Raw genomic sequence first — 16,391 nt, forward strand, 5'->3', positions numbered from 1 at the left:
TTTTCATTTCAGATGTTTACTTTCAGATTAAATACAGAAAATCTTATTTTTCTTTATTACTTTTTTTTTTTTTTTTTTTTTTTTTTTGGTTTTTCGAGACAGGGTTTCTCTGTGTAGCTTTGCACCTTTCCTGAACTCGCTTTGGAGACCAGGCTGGCCTCGAACTCACAGAGATCCGCCTGGCTCTGCCTCCCGAGTGCTGGGATTAAAGGCGTGTGCCACCACCGCCCGGCCTCTTTATTACTTTTAAAAGCACTTCGTACACTACATTTTGATCATACTCTTTCCCCTCCCCTCAACTCTTCCCAGACACCCATCTAACTACATGCTCTTTCTCTCTCTCAAAAAAATAAGTAACCAAACAAAGCCAACCAAACAAAAAGCATACACCGTTAAGAAAACACCGTAGAATTTGTTTTGTTGGCCAGAGACTTCTGAGCATGAGCTTTTGCCCTGAAGTGTGACTGACATACCCAATGTCATTCCATTGAGGAAAACCAATGCTCTTTCCCAGCAGCTACCAATTGAGAATTGGTTAGGGGTAGGAGCATGCGCCCACTGTCTCTTCTCCATGCTGGGCTTTCGTCTGGATTTAATCTGTGCAGGTATTGTGAACGATGTCACAGCTTCTGTAAGTCTACATGTACATCAGCCTTGTGTCTGGAAGATGCTATTCCTTGGAGTTGCCCAATACCTCTGGCTCTAATCTTTCCACCTCTTCTTTCACATAGACCCCTGAGCCCTGGGGAAAGAGGTGTGATAGACTTACTCTCTGCATGTCCCGTTGCTCGGTTGTGGGTCTCTACTACCTACTGCACAAAGAAGAAGCCTCTCTGATGAGGGTTAAGCAATGCTCTGATCTATGGGTACAGCAATATGTCGTAAAGAGTCACAGCAACTACAGAGATATAGTCTACTTGTCCTGTTGGGATTTGCTAGTGGCTATGGAAGTCATGTCTTTGAGAAACCAATCTGTTTGTATCCATCAAGACTCCTGAGGATGTTTGTACCTTTGCCCCAGTAATCCTGCATCTGAATAACTAGCCTAACAACACAAGAGCCAGTTACACGAATCTAAATGTTCTTGTGCATATCCATCTGTTTCTCTAAACCTATATATGTTTTTGGGAAAAACCCATGTATTTTTAAACATTTATTCATTGTGTTTGTATTATGTATGTGCACACGTGTGTATGCATGTATGTGGGATGGTGCATGAAATGGCACATGTATGCAGGTCAGAGGACAACTTGCAGAAGTTGATTTTTTCCACCGTGTGGCCCAGGGGATCAAGTCCAAATTCTCATAGCTAGCAGCAAGTACCTCTGCTGGCTGAGTCATCTCTAATGTGCCAACTTTTATGCTCAGATAAATTCTACAGGAGAGGGAAACAAAGCCAGTGTTACAAATGGCCACCTGTCTAGTTGTACAAGACCCCCCTGTGCTCTGAGAGGGGTTTCATGTTGGGGTCTAATGTGCTGTGATTGCCATTCTGGAGTTAGTGCTAAGTAGGGAGACTGGTGGGAGCTCAGGCTGCCTGCAAGGGTTTAGAAACTTGATCCACTATGTTCTCAATCCTGCTACCTCTGTTCAGTGGCTTCTCTGCCTCCCTCACTCAGGAGCCCATTAGGTTACTGCTGTTATTGTCTACCTCTGCTGGGGGCCTGGGAGAAGGTGCAGGACAGTGTGAGGTCCATACTGTCTCTCCATATTGCTTCCTGAGGCCCCAGACACCCATGAAGCTTTCAGTTTGAAAGTCCCTGATGCTCCCAAGATAGTGTGGTGGTAGATAAAATAAAAATAAACAACAAAGCTGGAAGGTGGTGGTACATGCCTTTAATCCCAGCACTCAGGAGGCAGAAGCAGGTGGATCTTTGTGAGTTCAAGGCCAGCCTTGGCTACAGAGTGAGTTACAGGAAAGGCGCAAAGCTACACAGAGAAACCCTGTCTTGAAAAACAAAAAAATGAAATAAAATTAACAAATAAATAAATAAATAAACAACAAACAACACCTTCGTACACCAAAGAGGGAACCACAGAAGGAGAAATGTTTCCCCTGTTGTTTTAGACAGGATCTCACATTTTCATTTCACATTAGAACTCATAAACTGTGCAGTCACTGGAAGAAATACGCTAGCAGATAAAATTCAGAGGCCACGGGGGAGGACCCAATACAGCTTCATCAAGAAATGACTCTAGATAAAGTAGGAAGAAGGAAAATTCCTCCTTTTAGCTTTTAGCTCAGGCTGCAGGAACCCAGCCAGTCAGGAAGGGAAAGAATGTCTACAAAAGTCCCGAAGGCAGTTTATGGCTTTTCCCACACTGAGAAAAAAGCGACGTCAATTCTTGGCTCTGGGAATTATTGTCCTTCTGTAGTACATACTTGTGTGTGTGTTTACATGGAGGATGGAGGTATGGAAGCCAGTGTGTGAGTGCATGTGTGTAATGAAGTATAGAAAGGAGGTATGGATCAATATATGTGAGTATCATAAGTGTGTGTGTGTGTGTGTGTGTGTGTGTGTGCATGTGTGGAGGTACGGGTGTAGAAGGAGGTATGGAAGCCAAACTGTGTAATTGTATATGTATTCGGGGGGTATCAGAGGGAGTTGTGGAAGTTAGTATATGCAAATATACATGCATGAGTGTGTGTTTGTGTGAGAGTATATGTTTGCACATGTGAGTGTAGAAGAAGGTACATAAGCCAGTGTGTATATATTATGTGTGCATGTATGTGTGTGTGTGTGTGTGTGTGTGTGTGTGTGTGTGTGTGTGTGAAGGTTTGGGGGCAGGAGGGAGGTATGGAAGCCAGTATTTGTCTATATGTATCTGAGTGTGTATTTGTGCATCTGTGGAGCCATAGGTATAGGAGCAGGTGTGGAACCAGTGTGTGACTGTATGTATGTGTGTGCTTGTGTGTGTATGAGGGTGTAGGAGAAAGGTATGGAAGTCAGTGAGTGCGTGTATGTGAAAAAGTGTGTAGGTGTGCATGTGTGTATGTGTGCAAGTGCATGATGAGTGTACATGTGTGCACAGGTATGAGTGTGTATATGTGGGTGTAGGAGGAAGTATGGAAGCCAGTGCTCCTGAATTGCTTTCTGCAATATGTCTTGCAACTTTCCCGTTTTCCTATTAATCTTCATTTAAAGGAACCATCCCATCATTTGTATCAGAGTTGTGTTTGGTGAGTTTTTTTTTTAAACAGAAAAAAAAAAAAAAGAAAGAAACCTCGATGCCTCCTGAGGGAAGATGCAGCACCCTAGGCAGACCCATCACTCTTGGGTGTAATTGGGTCTGCCATTGGTGAGTAGCCACTTGAGAGGAAAGTGCTCTTACCCTTGTGCAGTGAATGAGCTCTTTCAGGGCACAGGGCCTGGGGGAGGGCTGTGCCATGGCCTCCTGCCAGGAGGCATCCTAAGAGCCTGGCATGGCAGCGGGCTCAGCTTCAGACCCGGGAGCACTGTGTTCCTCTGGCCGTGCAGATAAGCATCTGTTTGCTCTCCCTCTTCCTGGTCAGCAGGGCTGGGGTCCCTTTAGAGAGGCATTGACATCTAAACATCTGGGGGTTGGGGTTACAGGAATGGGAAATGGACTCACCAAAGGCTTGGGGCACTTTTGTTTGACGTGGGAAGAGAGGCAGCAACAGTAGTTTCTGACGTCAAGGTGAAGGCTGATGAGGCCGCTCCTTCTTCCAGCCCCCTCGTTCTCCGGGGCACTGGAAGCCAACTGTTTATAACAAAAGGCCAACTTCACTGGAAGTTTCTCCAGAATTGTTCTAGGAGATCGGCGCTACTTTTGTGTGACCTAGTCCAGAGAATGCCTTGTTGCCCATCCACATTAACATCGCCAGGGCCCCCGCTTTCACCCAGCTGAGGCGTTGGAGATCACTGAATTGATAAGGAAGTGGGATTCCTGTGTTTATGCCTTTAGACAGTTAACTGAAAGAACACCCAGCTGCCTCTCCTTCCTGTTTTCCAAGAACTGACTGTTTAAGAGGCTGATGGCTGAGTTTACATCTTCAGCAGTGTGTGTAAGAGTCGCTGTGAAGGCCTCTTGACCGGAACCCCCATGGCTGACATCATGTGAAATGTCTTGGTGCCATGAAGAAATCATCCAGTGACTTTTCAATTATAAGAGAAAAAAAAAATGAATACAATTAAGTAAAACACAGGCTTTCTGGGTTCGTCCACTTGAAAGGATAGAGTAAAACAGTCTCCCTGGAAAGGACTGGGCTGTGCAAAGGCAACCTGCTGAGATTAGTCCTTAATTCAGCTGAGGACAAGATTACTGAAAAATATTTTAAAAGCACCGTTTTCCAAATCTCTTAGCAATACTCACCTTGGACTGTGGTCTTGTATTGAGTTGCTGTTTCCATTTGCCTAAATCCTCTAGGCTTAAATCTGGAACAAAGAGAATCCCCCCAAGGCTTTGTGAGTGCAGGAGTGGATGAGAAGACTCATTTCTATATATTGTGAGATACAGAAAGAAGGGGGGCGCTCAGGGTGTGGGGACGTCCTGAGCCAAGAAAGCATCCAGCGGGGAGAGAATGGTCCTTGAGGGGAAGGGTGCATGGGCAACACCCCGACTTGATAGATGACCAGGAATCTGGAGCATAGATGCCCCTGGGAAATCAGCCAAATGCGCCGCAGGGCTGGGTATCTTCAACCCACAGTAACAGCTTGGACAAATGGAGTTTTTCTCAGCCCTGACCCTCGCAGGGCCTCTCCTTGGCCAACGCTGCTCTCCTTTCCCTTTGGTGTTCTCATTTTACTCCCAGGAAGAGAGCGAACTGTTCCCATGAAGTTTTATCTTTAACTTTGTGCGGTCAGCGGGGAGAGCCCAAGGGCATGTGGGAATGGAAGGAGGCAGGTGTGGGAGCGGGGGTGTGGGGGTCGGGGTTGGGGTGTGTGTGGGGGTCCTGTTTCACGGCACCAAACGCTCGACACTTTAATAGTCTAAAACGAGCAGCAACAAACCTGAGGTCTTTGTCTAACTTTGGGAAAACACCAGGTTTTGAAGAACGATGTTTTGGCTCTCCTCGAGCCTGTTCAGCAGAATCAAACGCCGGCGCGTTTCTTCATCTGTCATCTCAGCAGACTCAAAAGGACATCCCAGAGTAACGATCTTCCACAGCCAACCTGATGGGACAGGAATGTTCATCAAAGAACAGAATTCACATCAGGCATGGGCATGTCCAGCTGCCTCCTTGGCTGCCGTGATTAATTTTGTCGCAGCTCAGGGCTTGTCTCTTTTTTCATGGTTTACCCTATCTGACAGCTGTGACTGTAGGACCCTGACATCCTTCGGATTCCTCAGAGGCAGGTTAACCTGTCTCATTCCAGTTCCAGCATCATCCAGACAAGGGAGACATTTAGTAGGAGTGGCTAGTACAGCCAAGGAGGAGAAGAGTGAGGGGTCAGGACACCTTTTCTTCCGGCTGTTTTCAGTGGGGCTCGTTTATATCTGAGAGGTTGAACAGAGCAGAATGATCCCTTCTGGATGACCAGTAGCTCCCAGTTGTATGTACCAGGGCTTCTCTGTACCATCCCCAGAGTTGAAGGTAGCTCTAGCTCCGAAGACAGGTAGCTTAGGAGCAGCCCCACAATGTGGCAGATTTTTTTTTTTCCTCAAAAAGGGCATCTTTCAAAGGAGAGAAGATAGGGCTAGCATAAACATGGCCGAGGAGACATTGCAATTCCCTGAGAAGACCTTTCCTGCCAATGCAAACCCTCTGAGGGAAAAACCATGCCCTCAGGAGGCGTTGTGTCGCTCCGCAGTAGATCGCTTTAGCCTGTAGTTCAAAGCCTCAGTTCTTTGACGTAGTACTCAAAGTCTCCCTGCTATGGCCTTATTCACCTTTCTACCTTCATTTCCGGATGCTTGAGCCTCAGACTCTGTGCAGTGGCTTCCCACTTCTTTTAGGTCTCTCCCTTGGTCCACAATGTTAAAACAGTTCTTCTGCCTCATGCTTCCTTTGTCTGGCTAACGCCTCCGTGGGCTTCACATCAAAGTGTCGTCTTGTCTATGAAGTTCTTTCAAGACCCCAAGACATTGGGTTCTCTAAATACTTCTGCTTCTCTGCATGTCTGCCTTGAGAATTCTGGATGCTTCTCTGTCTCTCCTTCCTGTCCTATGGGGAACACTGATCTCCCCAGGGTGAAGAAGAACATATCTCCTCAAGATATTGGAGGTGTCAGTGGAGATAGCTTTCAGCTGTGAGCTCCCTTCAGGGATTGTCTTTGTTGCAGAGTCTGAGGCAAATCACCCCTTCGGAATGTGTGATGGCGCTCAGTCCTTAAACCCAGGTGTGTTCAAGTCTGGACGGTCACCAGAGCTTCCGGGCTCCCTGCTTGGTCAGTGGAGTGTCTCCTTGAAGCTGCACCACAGCCCAACCTCTCCTTGTAGCCATTTCTGCTTCTCTTATGTCTTTCCAAGCTTGTGGATGTCAAGGACTTCTTACATGCTGGCCCCCATTGCAGAATGAGCTTCCAGAGTCCTGAGGAGGGAGGGATGCATGCCTTCATCTGATGGGAATGACTTGATATTCTACCCACCTTTATGTTTCAGGAACCCAGTGGTATCTATCATGAGGTACAGTGGTCTCAAGGAATCTTGCTGGACAGATTGGGTAAGTGAGATTGAAAACAAGGGGAGCAACTATGTTTCTTCTAGAGGTAGATAGCTGTCCTGACTGGCAAAGCAAACGATTAACCAGGGAGGAGGCTTGCACTTGGTGTGACTGGCAGACTAAAGTATTAACCAGGGAGGAGGCTTGCACTTGGTGTGAACAAATGGAGTTTGAGTCCTGCTCTTCTACTTGTTACATGGATTGATAGGTCCCAGCATGAACCAGATGTCGAACTCAGAGCAGGTGACTGGAGGACACTTTAATACAGGAGCAACCAAGCTTTGAATGCATTCCTAAGGCTCATTAGAAACTTAATTATTAATGTAAGCATTGAGAAGTAGCCCTTAAGACAGTGGTTCTCAGTCTTCCTAATGCTGCAACTCTTTAATACAGTTTTTCATGTGTAAAGCCCCAATCCCTGAAATTATTTTTGTTGTTCCTTCATAACTGTAATTCTGCTACTGTTATGAATCATAATGTAAATATCTGAAGGATGTCTGAAATGTGACCACTGTGAAAGGGTCATTCAACCCCTAAAGGGGCAATTACCCACAGGTTGAGAACCATTGCCTTAAGAGGTAATTAGGTTACCTGGGCTCTGTTCTTGAGGATTAGTGATCTCATGAGAGTGGGTTAGGATTCTTAGGAGTGGGCTCCTCAGAGATCAGTTTGGATTCATTTCTCCCTTCCTCTTTTGTTCCTTCCCTCCCTCTCATGCTCTTTTATCCTTCTGCCTCTTTCCAGGGGAGGACACAGCATGAAGACCCTTATCCCTAGCTTCCAGAGCTACAACAAACAAATCTATGGTCTCTGTAAACTATCAGACCTCATGTATTCTCTCACAGCAGCTTGCAAACAGACCGAGACAGGAACGATCAGCAAGACGAAGACTGAGTTCAGGGAAACTGCTAAGCGATAGCACAGCATTTAGGGCTGGGTTCTCATCACTAGACCTAAGAGGGGCTGTGTCTGTGTGCTGCCTGGAAGGGTGTGGCTTGTGTCCTGTGACCTGGTGTGAAGGGAGCAGGGACACAAGCGGTCTCCCTTCTACCAGTGCCTCCTTGCTGCAGACCTAACAGGATTAGCCTTGTAAGGCCCCCCAAAAGAAGAAAGAATAGAAAGAGGGAGAAGGGAGGAAAGTGGGTTTGGAAACAGAAGACTCTCAGCACAGAGATGAGGGGGACTGAAGACTTCCAGTGATTTGACTCTTTCTGGGAGAAGAGAGTTGCACTTAGCCTCTCTCCCCATTTCTCCAGATACTTAAAACAGACAATGTAAACCAAATCCTGAGATATGTGTGTGGCATGTGTGAACATTTGATTGGAAATGTTCTATTACTGTTTCTGCGTATGGGTCTCCATACGATTAATGCCTGCCCAAACTGCCCAAGACTTACAATGGGTATTTGTCATCCAGTAACAGGAAACTACCTCCATGCCTGATGACTCTGCTGCCTTTGGATTCATGGGAACCAGGGGATGGAAAGGTCAGCTTGTAGAGTCCTGACCTTCTGCCCCCAGAGTTCAGTTCTTCAGTTCATACACAAGCATGGAACGTACTTTCCTCTGGGAAGGATTTCCGAATAATGGGCCTCAGTTCAACATATTGGGAAGGATGGTTTCACTGAATTTATTTGTTTAATATTCAGTTAGAAAAAGTCTATGTAATAGTTTCTCTGACTCGTATCATAGCTTTAAATTTTTTTCCCCATCTAGTGAAAAGTGGCAGGATTTTAAATAACATGCTCTTGGTGGAGGTGAACACAAGAAAGTTAAAATTAGTTTGAAAACAGTCAAAGAAGTCTTTTCTTATTATTGTCCCATTGTTTGGTGCAAATATTTGTGTAAGTGTGAACACTTAAAACCCTGGAGAGTCTGAATTTCCTGTCTGTCTCCCCTCTTCTTTCTTCCTCTCCTTCCTCTTCTTTTGACCCATATGTACACTGATTTTATGCATATTTACTGAATACTCACTGCATACCACGAAGCAGAGATACAGCAGTGAGGAGACTGAGAAAAATGTTGCTTATATTCTAGTGGGAAAAGACAGACAATCCACAAGACCATCAATAAAATCTGCATCCTGGGAGATGGTGACAGTTGGTTGAATAGTAAACGAAGAAAAGGATGAAAGGCGGGGGAGGTGGGGAGGGGCTTACATCTTTTCTGAGTGATCAGAAGTGCCTATATTTTACTATTTAGATGGTAATAAACCAATGTAAAGTGACTTGTGTGCTGCAAGCAGAAACATGGGTTCCTAACCCTTTAACCACACAGAGACTGCGTACACTGAGATCCTGAGTCTTGAGTTTCTTGCTTCTTCAAGTATTACCAGTGCGTCAGGACAGAGAAGGTAGATGTACTCCAATGACCTTCAAACGATCAGTGAAAGATACAAACTCCTATTTTTCTTTATTAGCCTCGCCTGGTTCTTCACCTGTCTGTCAGCCAACCGTTTTAGCTCTACCATTAACGACCATCCAGAACCGGCCATGGTTTCACTTCCCTGCTCCCCAGCCCCAAGAGCACGGCATCTCCTCTGGATCATTGCAATGAACACCCACCATGACTGCTCAAGTGCTGAGCCCCACATATTAGCTGGGGCAAAGCTTTAAGATGTCATATTCCTGTGTTCAAACTTCCTTTTCTTAAACATTTTTCTTCTTTATTCATTTTACATACCAACCACAGATCCCCCTCTCATCCCTGGTGTTCAAACTTTCAACGCCTCATAATGCATGCAGAATAACTACCTGGCTTCTCTGTAGGGTCACCTTGGAGGCCACTCAGACTCCCCCCTCCACCTCAGTTCACATTAGCCTCTTTAGTCCTTGAATGTCGAAGGTTTTCCTGTCTTTTATCCCTCGGCTTTATTTTCCCTCCGTCTGGAATGCTTTTCTGACACTCCCATCTCATCCCTTCAGCATAGCTCTCATCTCCGGAAGCCTGTGTCCCTGCTCAGGCTCAGTCTTTCCTCTCCTCACCCCTGCTCTTCTCCCCACACAGCCTGACCTGCTTTCTTTTTGTTTCCATAGTGCTTGTTGTTTTCATACAGTCAACAACCTTCCCTAAGTCGTCCACTATTGTGTTAACGTATGCATCTGTTTGCTAGGACTCTGACTCCCTGAGAGCAGTCGCCTGGTCTGTTTGTGCACTGAGGTGTCTGCGTGCTTGCCTCAGAGAGGGGTTTAGTAAATAACTTTTATAGGAATAATGAATGTTCTCTTGTGTGAGCTCATATACATAACATACATTCATGCATAGACAAACAGAATCTCTCTCTCTTTCTCTCTCTCTCTCTCTCTCTCTCACATACACACACACACACACACACACACACACACACACACACACACTCACACACACACAGACTTTTCTCCTCATGTCTCTCAGAAGCTCTCTCCCTTACACTCCTTGGTTATAGCCCACTGTTATGGGATAAATATTTGTTTCTTTCCCAGATTCATATTTGAAGCTGTAAGCCACATTGTAGCTGTTTTTTGCAGATGAGGCTTTTAATGGAGTATTTAAGTTAAGTAAAGTCAGTCATAAGAAGCAACACTGTAATAAGATTAGTGTCCTTGTTAGAAAAGATGCCAGAGAGTACTCTCTCTCTCTCTCCTTTCCCATCCTTTCTCTCTTTCTCCCTCCCTTCCCTTTCCACCTCTTCCTTTCTCTTCCCTCTTCCTTTCTCTTCCCTCTCCCTTTCTCTTCCCTCTCCCTTTCTCTTTCCTCTTGAAGGCACCAAGGAAAGGCCATGTGAGCACAAGAAGACAGTCTTCTGCTAGCCAGAAAGAGGGGCTTCACCAGGAACCAAACCACAATTGGACTGAGGCTGGCAGCCTCCAGAACTGTGAAAGGGTACTTTTCTGGTGTTGAAGCCATTCAGCCTATGGTATTTTGTTACAGCAGCTAGAACAGACTAATACACCTACTCTGCTTTAGATTAACCTAAAAACTCTCCCTTCCCCCAAGTCATTGTCAACTGTCATCCCACAGACAAATTCTCTTACTCTTTACACAGCCAGGGTGGGGATTGGGGGTGGGGACGGGAGGGGAGGGGGATGACTGCCAACTTGCTATCTTTCTGCTTCATCCCCTTGACTGCTGGGGGTACACGTATGTACCATAACACAAAACTCCATTTCTTGACTTTCCACAGCATTTTTGCCCATACAACACTTACGGAGTTTGGCTTTAGCTTGTATTACTTGTCTTCTGATGTGTGCTTGCACCTAGTCACTCACATAAAATACAAGCTACTGCATGGGGGAAGAGACCGAGGCAAACATGAGCCCGTGGTGCTGGGTTCACTTGATGAGAGCAACAATTGTCTATTCATGGGGAATACTATAAGATCATTTTACAGTGTGAAGCTACATAAATAGTTCTGAAAGACAATGAGCCTGGCCAGGTTCTCCTGAACATTAGTCTAGGACTTCACTTTGGAGCAATAACCAGGCCTTGAACATGAAGATAATCAAAAAGTAATGCTGAGTTCCTTTGTAAGGAAAGCCTTTGTAAAAATGTGTCTGTGACCAAAGGTCCTTCCTAAAAATACCAAACACATCTCCTGACACCAATAATGAATACAAGTCAGCATGTTGCAAATGAGATCCCAGCTCATGTCTCATCTCTTGGTTGTCTTTTGTTTCTCCACCTCCTTTGTGCTGTGCAAACAGGGGAGGCATTGATAATGGGGCTGATGAGGAGGTACAGGATGAGGAGGGAAGGGCTGTGCAAAATGAACAAAAAAATTATATAATTGAATGAAAAAAATCCCAAAGATAACTTGTATTTACTGCTAATGATTAAGAAAAAAAAATCATTCTAGGGGGAGAAAGTAGATGCATTGTTCTGCTGAACTTCTAGAATGAAATTTGGGGAGGACTCCAGGCTTTGGAGAGGGCTTCTGTACACTGTTCATTTTCACTTTGAAAAGCACATTTTTTTTCTTATCTTGGATAGTAACATGCCCATAATTACTTCTTTATCTATAGAACTACCAAACAGAACAATTCAGGCATGCGCTGAAGGAATTTTATTTAGGTAACTGAGCAAGGAGAAGTAAAGAGAAGATTCAAGAGAGCTTCACTACATATTAAAAGGAGAATTGGCTTGATATTGAGCCAGAAATGCATCTGAGGAGGGAGGTGGGCAGCTGAGATCATAGCCCAGTGGCTATAGCTGAGGCTGCAATACAGACTGCATGGAGACTTTGATCTGCCTCTGGCTCTTGCTCCCTCTACATGTGACTCCCTTAGCTTTTTGGCCTTAATCTCATCTGAGAAATAAATGCAGCCTTGCTATCATTGGACTGGTGTGAGGATGAGGTGAAAAAAAGAAGCTTGAAAAATATCCACTTCTGCTGCTGTGGTGAGATGGTGGAGATGGGAGTGGGCGATGGAGGGACAGGGTCAGGGACTGACTGCCTGGCTGTTGTCTGGAATGCACTAGAGGTGGGATGTCGCAGGGAGGTCCCAAGAGAAAAATGGATGGGGAAAAGATGTGCATGCCTGTGCTGTTCCTGTTAGACTCATGCAGTGGAGGGCATCAATGCATGATGAAATCTGTTTTGCAGAATTTAGCATCAACCTTCTTCTTCTTCTTCTTCTTCTTCTTCTTCTTCTTCTTCTTCTTCTTCTTCTTCTTCTTCTTCTTCTTCTTCCCCTCCTCCCCCTCCTTCCACTCCTTCCCTTCCTTATCCTCCTTCTCCTTCTACTTCTCTTTTTTTGAATTCTTTTGCACTGAGGAAGTTGCTCAACATCTTTGGTTTCTTTATCTGCAAGAACTATTGAGTTGAGAATGTTAAAAAGAAATTAGGGTTGCAACCTCAGGGCACCATCCCTGAGCAGTGTTTAGTAAAGTACTGTATCCATGTATCATCTCCCCAGGCCCTCAGAGAAGAACCAGTCACAGTGAGAGTGAGCAAACAGCAAGGATTTTCTCATGTCTTCCACAAAGAGAGCTCGCTGTTTGTGTCCAGTTGGGCCTACCCCCAGACTGATGTCTCAGCATGGACTTTTCTTGTTTCTCTTTTGCTTCAGGTATATCAACTGGACATGCAAGGGGGAGGGCAGACACAGAGAGGCTTTTATCAATATATATATTATATATTATGTATTATATATTATATATCAGCAGCTACCCAGATGGGCTTCAATACCTGGTCCCTCAATGAGATAAACAATTGATCACATTAAAGTTTTGCCTTTCCCTCTGTAACTCATTAGTACACCTCTGAATCATGTGATTCTACCTTATTCTTGGATTTGTATACTGATTTGTACAGATTCCCTCTTGGGTGCTTGTTATCTCATGAGTGTTTGGCTGACATTCCCTAATCAACCTCACAGAGCCTGCTGCATTCAAGCAGGATGGCTTCATGTTCCTGTATGGTCTGAGAGGTAATTTTAAGCACTTTGCACTTAAACACTTTTAAAACCTCATGGAAAAAGAACTGCAGGTTGGCTCTGACATAATTAAGTCTTCCAGTTTTCTACAGAAACTAAAATTTATGAGAGAGAGAGAGAGAGAGAGAGAGAGAGAGAGAGAGAGAGAGAACTTGTGATTTAGTGTAACCAGCACTATTCACTACAAAAGGAAGTGGAATTCATGGCGGGGCCTGAAGATCCTTGCCAGCCCTGAGGAATCTCTACCTAGGGCTCTAGAGTCAGGGTCAAGGTTTCACTTACTCTGTTGTCATTTCGGTTGTGAGTCTAGCTGGCCTTTGACAGTCCAGCCACCTCTCCAGCCCCCCAGCTTGCTCTTATAGAGAGCCCTTCCAGCCCGAGGCATGGTCCAGCTGTGTTGTTTTCAAGGAGAGTTAAACCCACTGGGGTGCTGAGTAGAATATTCTAAGAATCTTTTAAATCAACAGCTCTGCTCTCTTGACTAGGAGGAATGTGCCCTCCCTGGGGATGCCTGGAGAAGATGGAATGTGAGCCAGCAGTGGATCCTTGCCTGCCCTCCTCCTCCTCTGCTGCTGCCCTCTGCAACAGGAGAGAGGGACCTTAGTACTCTGTGCATCTGCAGGAGGGACAAAGCTGAGAAGGGAAGGAAACCAACCTTTCACCTATTTTCTTCCGATGTCACCTTCCACACTCGTACTGCCTTCCTTACGGCCCTCGGTTCTGCCCTCCGGGTGCTCAAAGTGTGTTTTAGGAAGGAGGCTCCGTACCAGCCTGCAGGCTGACGGCCCATTTGTAGATGATTTGTCACAAGAATCTTGCTATTTTAATCAGAAGTGGTTGCAACCATTTCATTTCAGATTCCCAGAATCCCTTAAGAAGAACCCAAGGTCCCAGCCTCCATAGATCCCGTTTCTTATATCAGAAAGGTACCACCTTTAGACGGGCCCCGGCCTGCTGGGTTTGCTACCATCTTCATGCCTTCCTCATGTCTTAAATGGATCAGCTTCACTCAGGGATTTTCATTTTTATTGTATTCCCACAGATAATTGTGGTTTTTTTTTTCTGCCTTGTAAGGTAGGGATGGGGTTAAGCATATGGAATTTGTTATATTTGAATTTCATTCTGTGATGGGGGCACATTACACAGATCTGGGCATCTTCCTTTTCTTATCTTTGACATGAGTAAAATAATTCCTACCTACATATTACGAAGATTCTCAGAATGACTTTCTGTACAGCACATAGAAGGAACCTGGCTGCTAGAAATCTCTCAAGGAAGGCTGTCTATCTTCAACACACAAACAAGGTACCTCTTTCATGGCTGTGGTGGTTTGAATAAAGATGGCCCCCACGGGCTCATATATTTGAGTGCTTGGTCCCCAGTTGGTGGAACTTTTGGGAAAAGGATGAGGAGTTATGGCCTTGTTGGAGGAGGTGTGTCACTAGGATTGGGCTTGGAGGTTTCAAAAGCCCATGCCAGTCCCATGCTGGGCCCCAGTCTCTTCCTCTCTCTTTCACATGTAGGCTCTCAGCTACTGCTCCAGCTCCATACCTGTCTGCTACTGCACGCCCTGCCATCATGGTCATGGACTAACTCTCTGAAACCAGAAGCAAGCACCAAATTCAACTGTGCAAGTTGCCTTGGCCATGATATCTGTGCACAGCAACAGGAAAGTAACTAGCTCGGTGAACCCATTGAAGAATAATGCTACATTTGCACTACACATCAGTCATATGCCCAAAGGAAGGCACAGCCATAAGAAGCTACACATAATTGCCTTCATCTGTAATTGGCATTCTATGTATAAACTAGCTCTTTTTGCAGAGAAGGGCAAGTCTTCACTGACTTGCTAATTTCTGTGGTATAAATACTTCCACAAAGACCAGTTTCAAGCCTCCAGTGGATTAATAGCCATCTCTTATGAACTAGAAGAAATTGTTTATAACACATGCTGTTTGCATATAGTTGACCAAACAAGGTCCCTTTCTACAGCTCCTCCTGTTCATAGTCCTGAGCAGGCACCATTGTACTCCTATCCAGCTCACGAAGAGAAACGATGTCCCAGGAAGTACCATGGCTTTCCCAAGATCACGGAGAATGTGAACATGGTGCCATAGAACAGGCTTCTGGCTCGAGTCAGCATTCTTTCTAAACATGGTCTTGTAAATCACTTCTCAAACTCTTCCAGTCACTGAGGAATTTAAAATGTTACTATCTGCACACCTTTTAAAGAAAGCTACAGGAGAATGTGCTCCATCAGTGCATGAGAATTACTGAGGAAAAGGATGGATTCGATGCAAGGAATAAGGATCCAACCTAGGAGAATAGTGAAGGCAGTCCCAAGGCATCTTACTGTCCTACCGACAGGTCATTGTAGGGGGTTAGCTCGGCAACAGGTAATATAGATTGGAGTACAGCAGAGGCCCTTGGAGGGAATTTTCCAAGAAGAAACACTAAATAAAGGGATTATATTTATGCATAGGAACATTTTTAAACTGTGGAAGAACTTAATGTGTGTAATAGATAGACAAGGACGCAAGCAGATGAAAAGTAGAGAGAATTATTCACTCCAGGAAAAAGAAAAGGAGGGCAGCTAAGGAAAGGCTTTGTCATAGCTTTCTGTTGTGATAAAACACTATGACCAAAAACAATTTGGAGAGTGAAGGGTTTATTTCAGTTTATACTTCCATATCACAGTCCATCATTGAAGGAAGTCAGGGCAGGAACTCAAGGCAGGAATCTGAAGGCAGGAACTGATACAGAAGCCATGGAGGAATACTACTTACTGGCTTGCTCCCCATGGTTTGCTCAGTCTGCTTTCTAATAGCTCCCAGGGCCACCAGGGGTGGACTCACCCAGTGATCTAGACTCTCCCACATCACTTGTAAATCAGGACAATGCTCCATAGGCTTTCCCACAGGCCAGTCTGGTGGGGGCATTTTCTCAATTGAGGTTCCTTCTTTCTGAATGTCTCCACTGACATAACAGTAGCCAACACAGGCTATATACCATGACTCATGAATCTCAGATTTGAAAAGAACTTACATGATCAGAATAATAGAAACACTATTTTTTTATTAGCTAACATTATAAAGGCATATCAAGTAGTGGAGATGAGGTTTCCATGTGTGAGTGAAGTTATAATCATCCTACATTATGTACCTAGTCATATAATTTCAAGATGCTTACCAAGACGAAAAAGACTCCAGTTAACAATGCCATAAACATAATATTTACCTTTATAGACCCCCCCCAGAAACTCACAGATCAACTGAAAAGAGATACAATTTTAATGGACTTTATCTGATAGCTACATGTAGGATTTTGAACCAATGATCTTAAATACATACAAAA

At 44.8% G+C, this 16,391-nt stretch overlaps 1 long non-coding RNA gene across 1 annotated transcript; it reads right to left on the reverse strand.

Annotated features, from left to right (window-relative positions):
- Positions 1-234: 234 nt before the first annotated feature.
- On the reverse strand, positions 235-4,049 carry LOC131921845 (uncharacterized). Its single transcript, XR_009382117.1, has 2 exons — positions 3,595-4,049; positions 235-742 (listed from the first exon to the last, which is right to left on the reverse strand). It is a non-coding gene; the product is annotated as an uncharacterized LOC131921845 (long non-coding RNA).
- Positions 4,050-16,391: the final 12,342 nt, after the last annotated feature.

The sequence above is a fragment of the Peromyscus eremicus genome, chromosome 11 (assembly GCF_949786415.1).
Source record: "Peromyscus eremicus chromosome 11, PerEre_H2_v1, whole genome shotgun sequence".
Lineage (NCBI taxonomy): Eukaryota > Metazoa > Chordata > Mammalia > Rodentia > Cricetidae > Peromyscus > Peromyscus eremicus.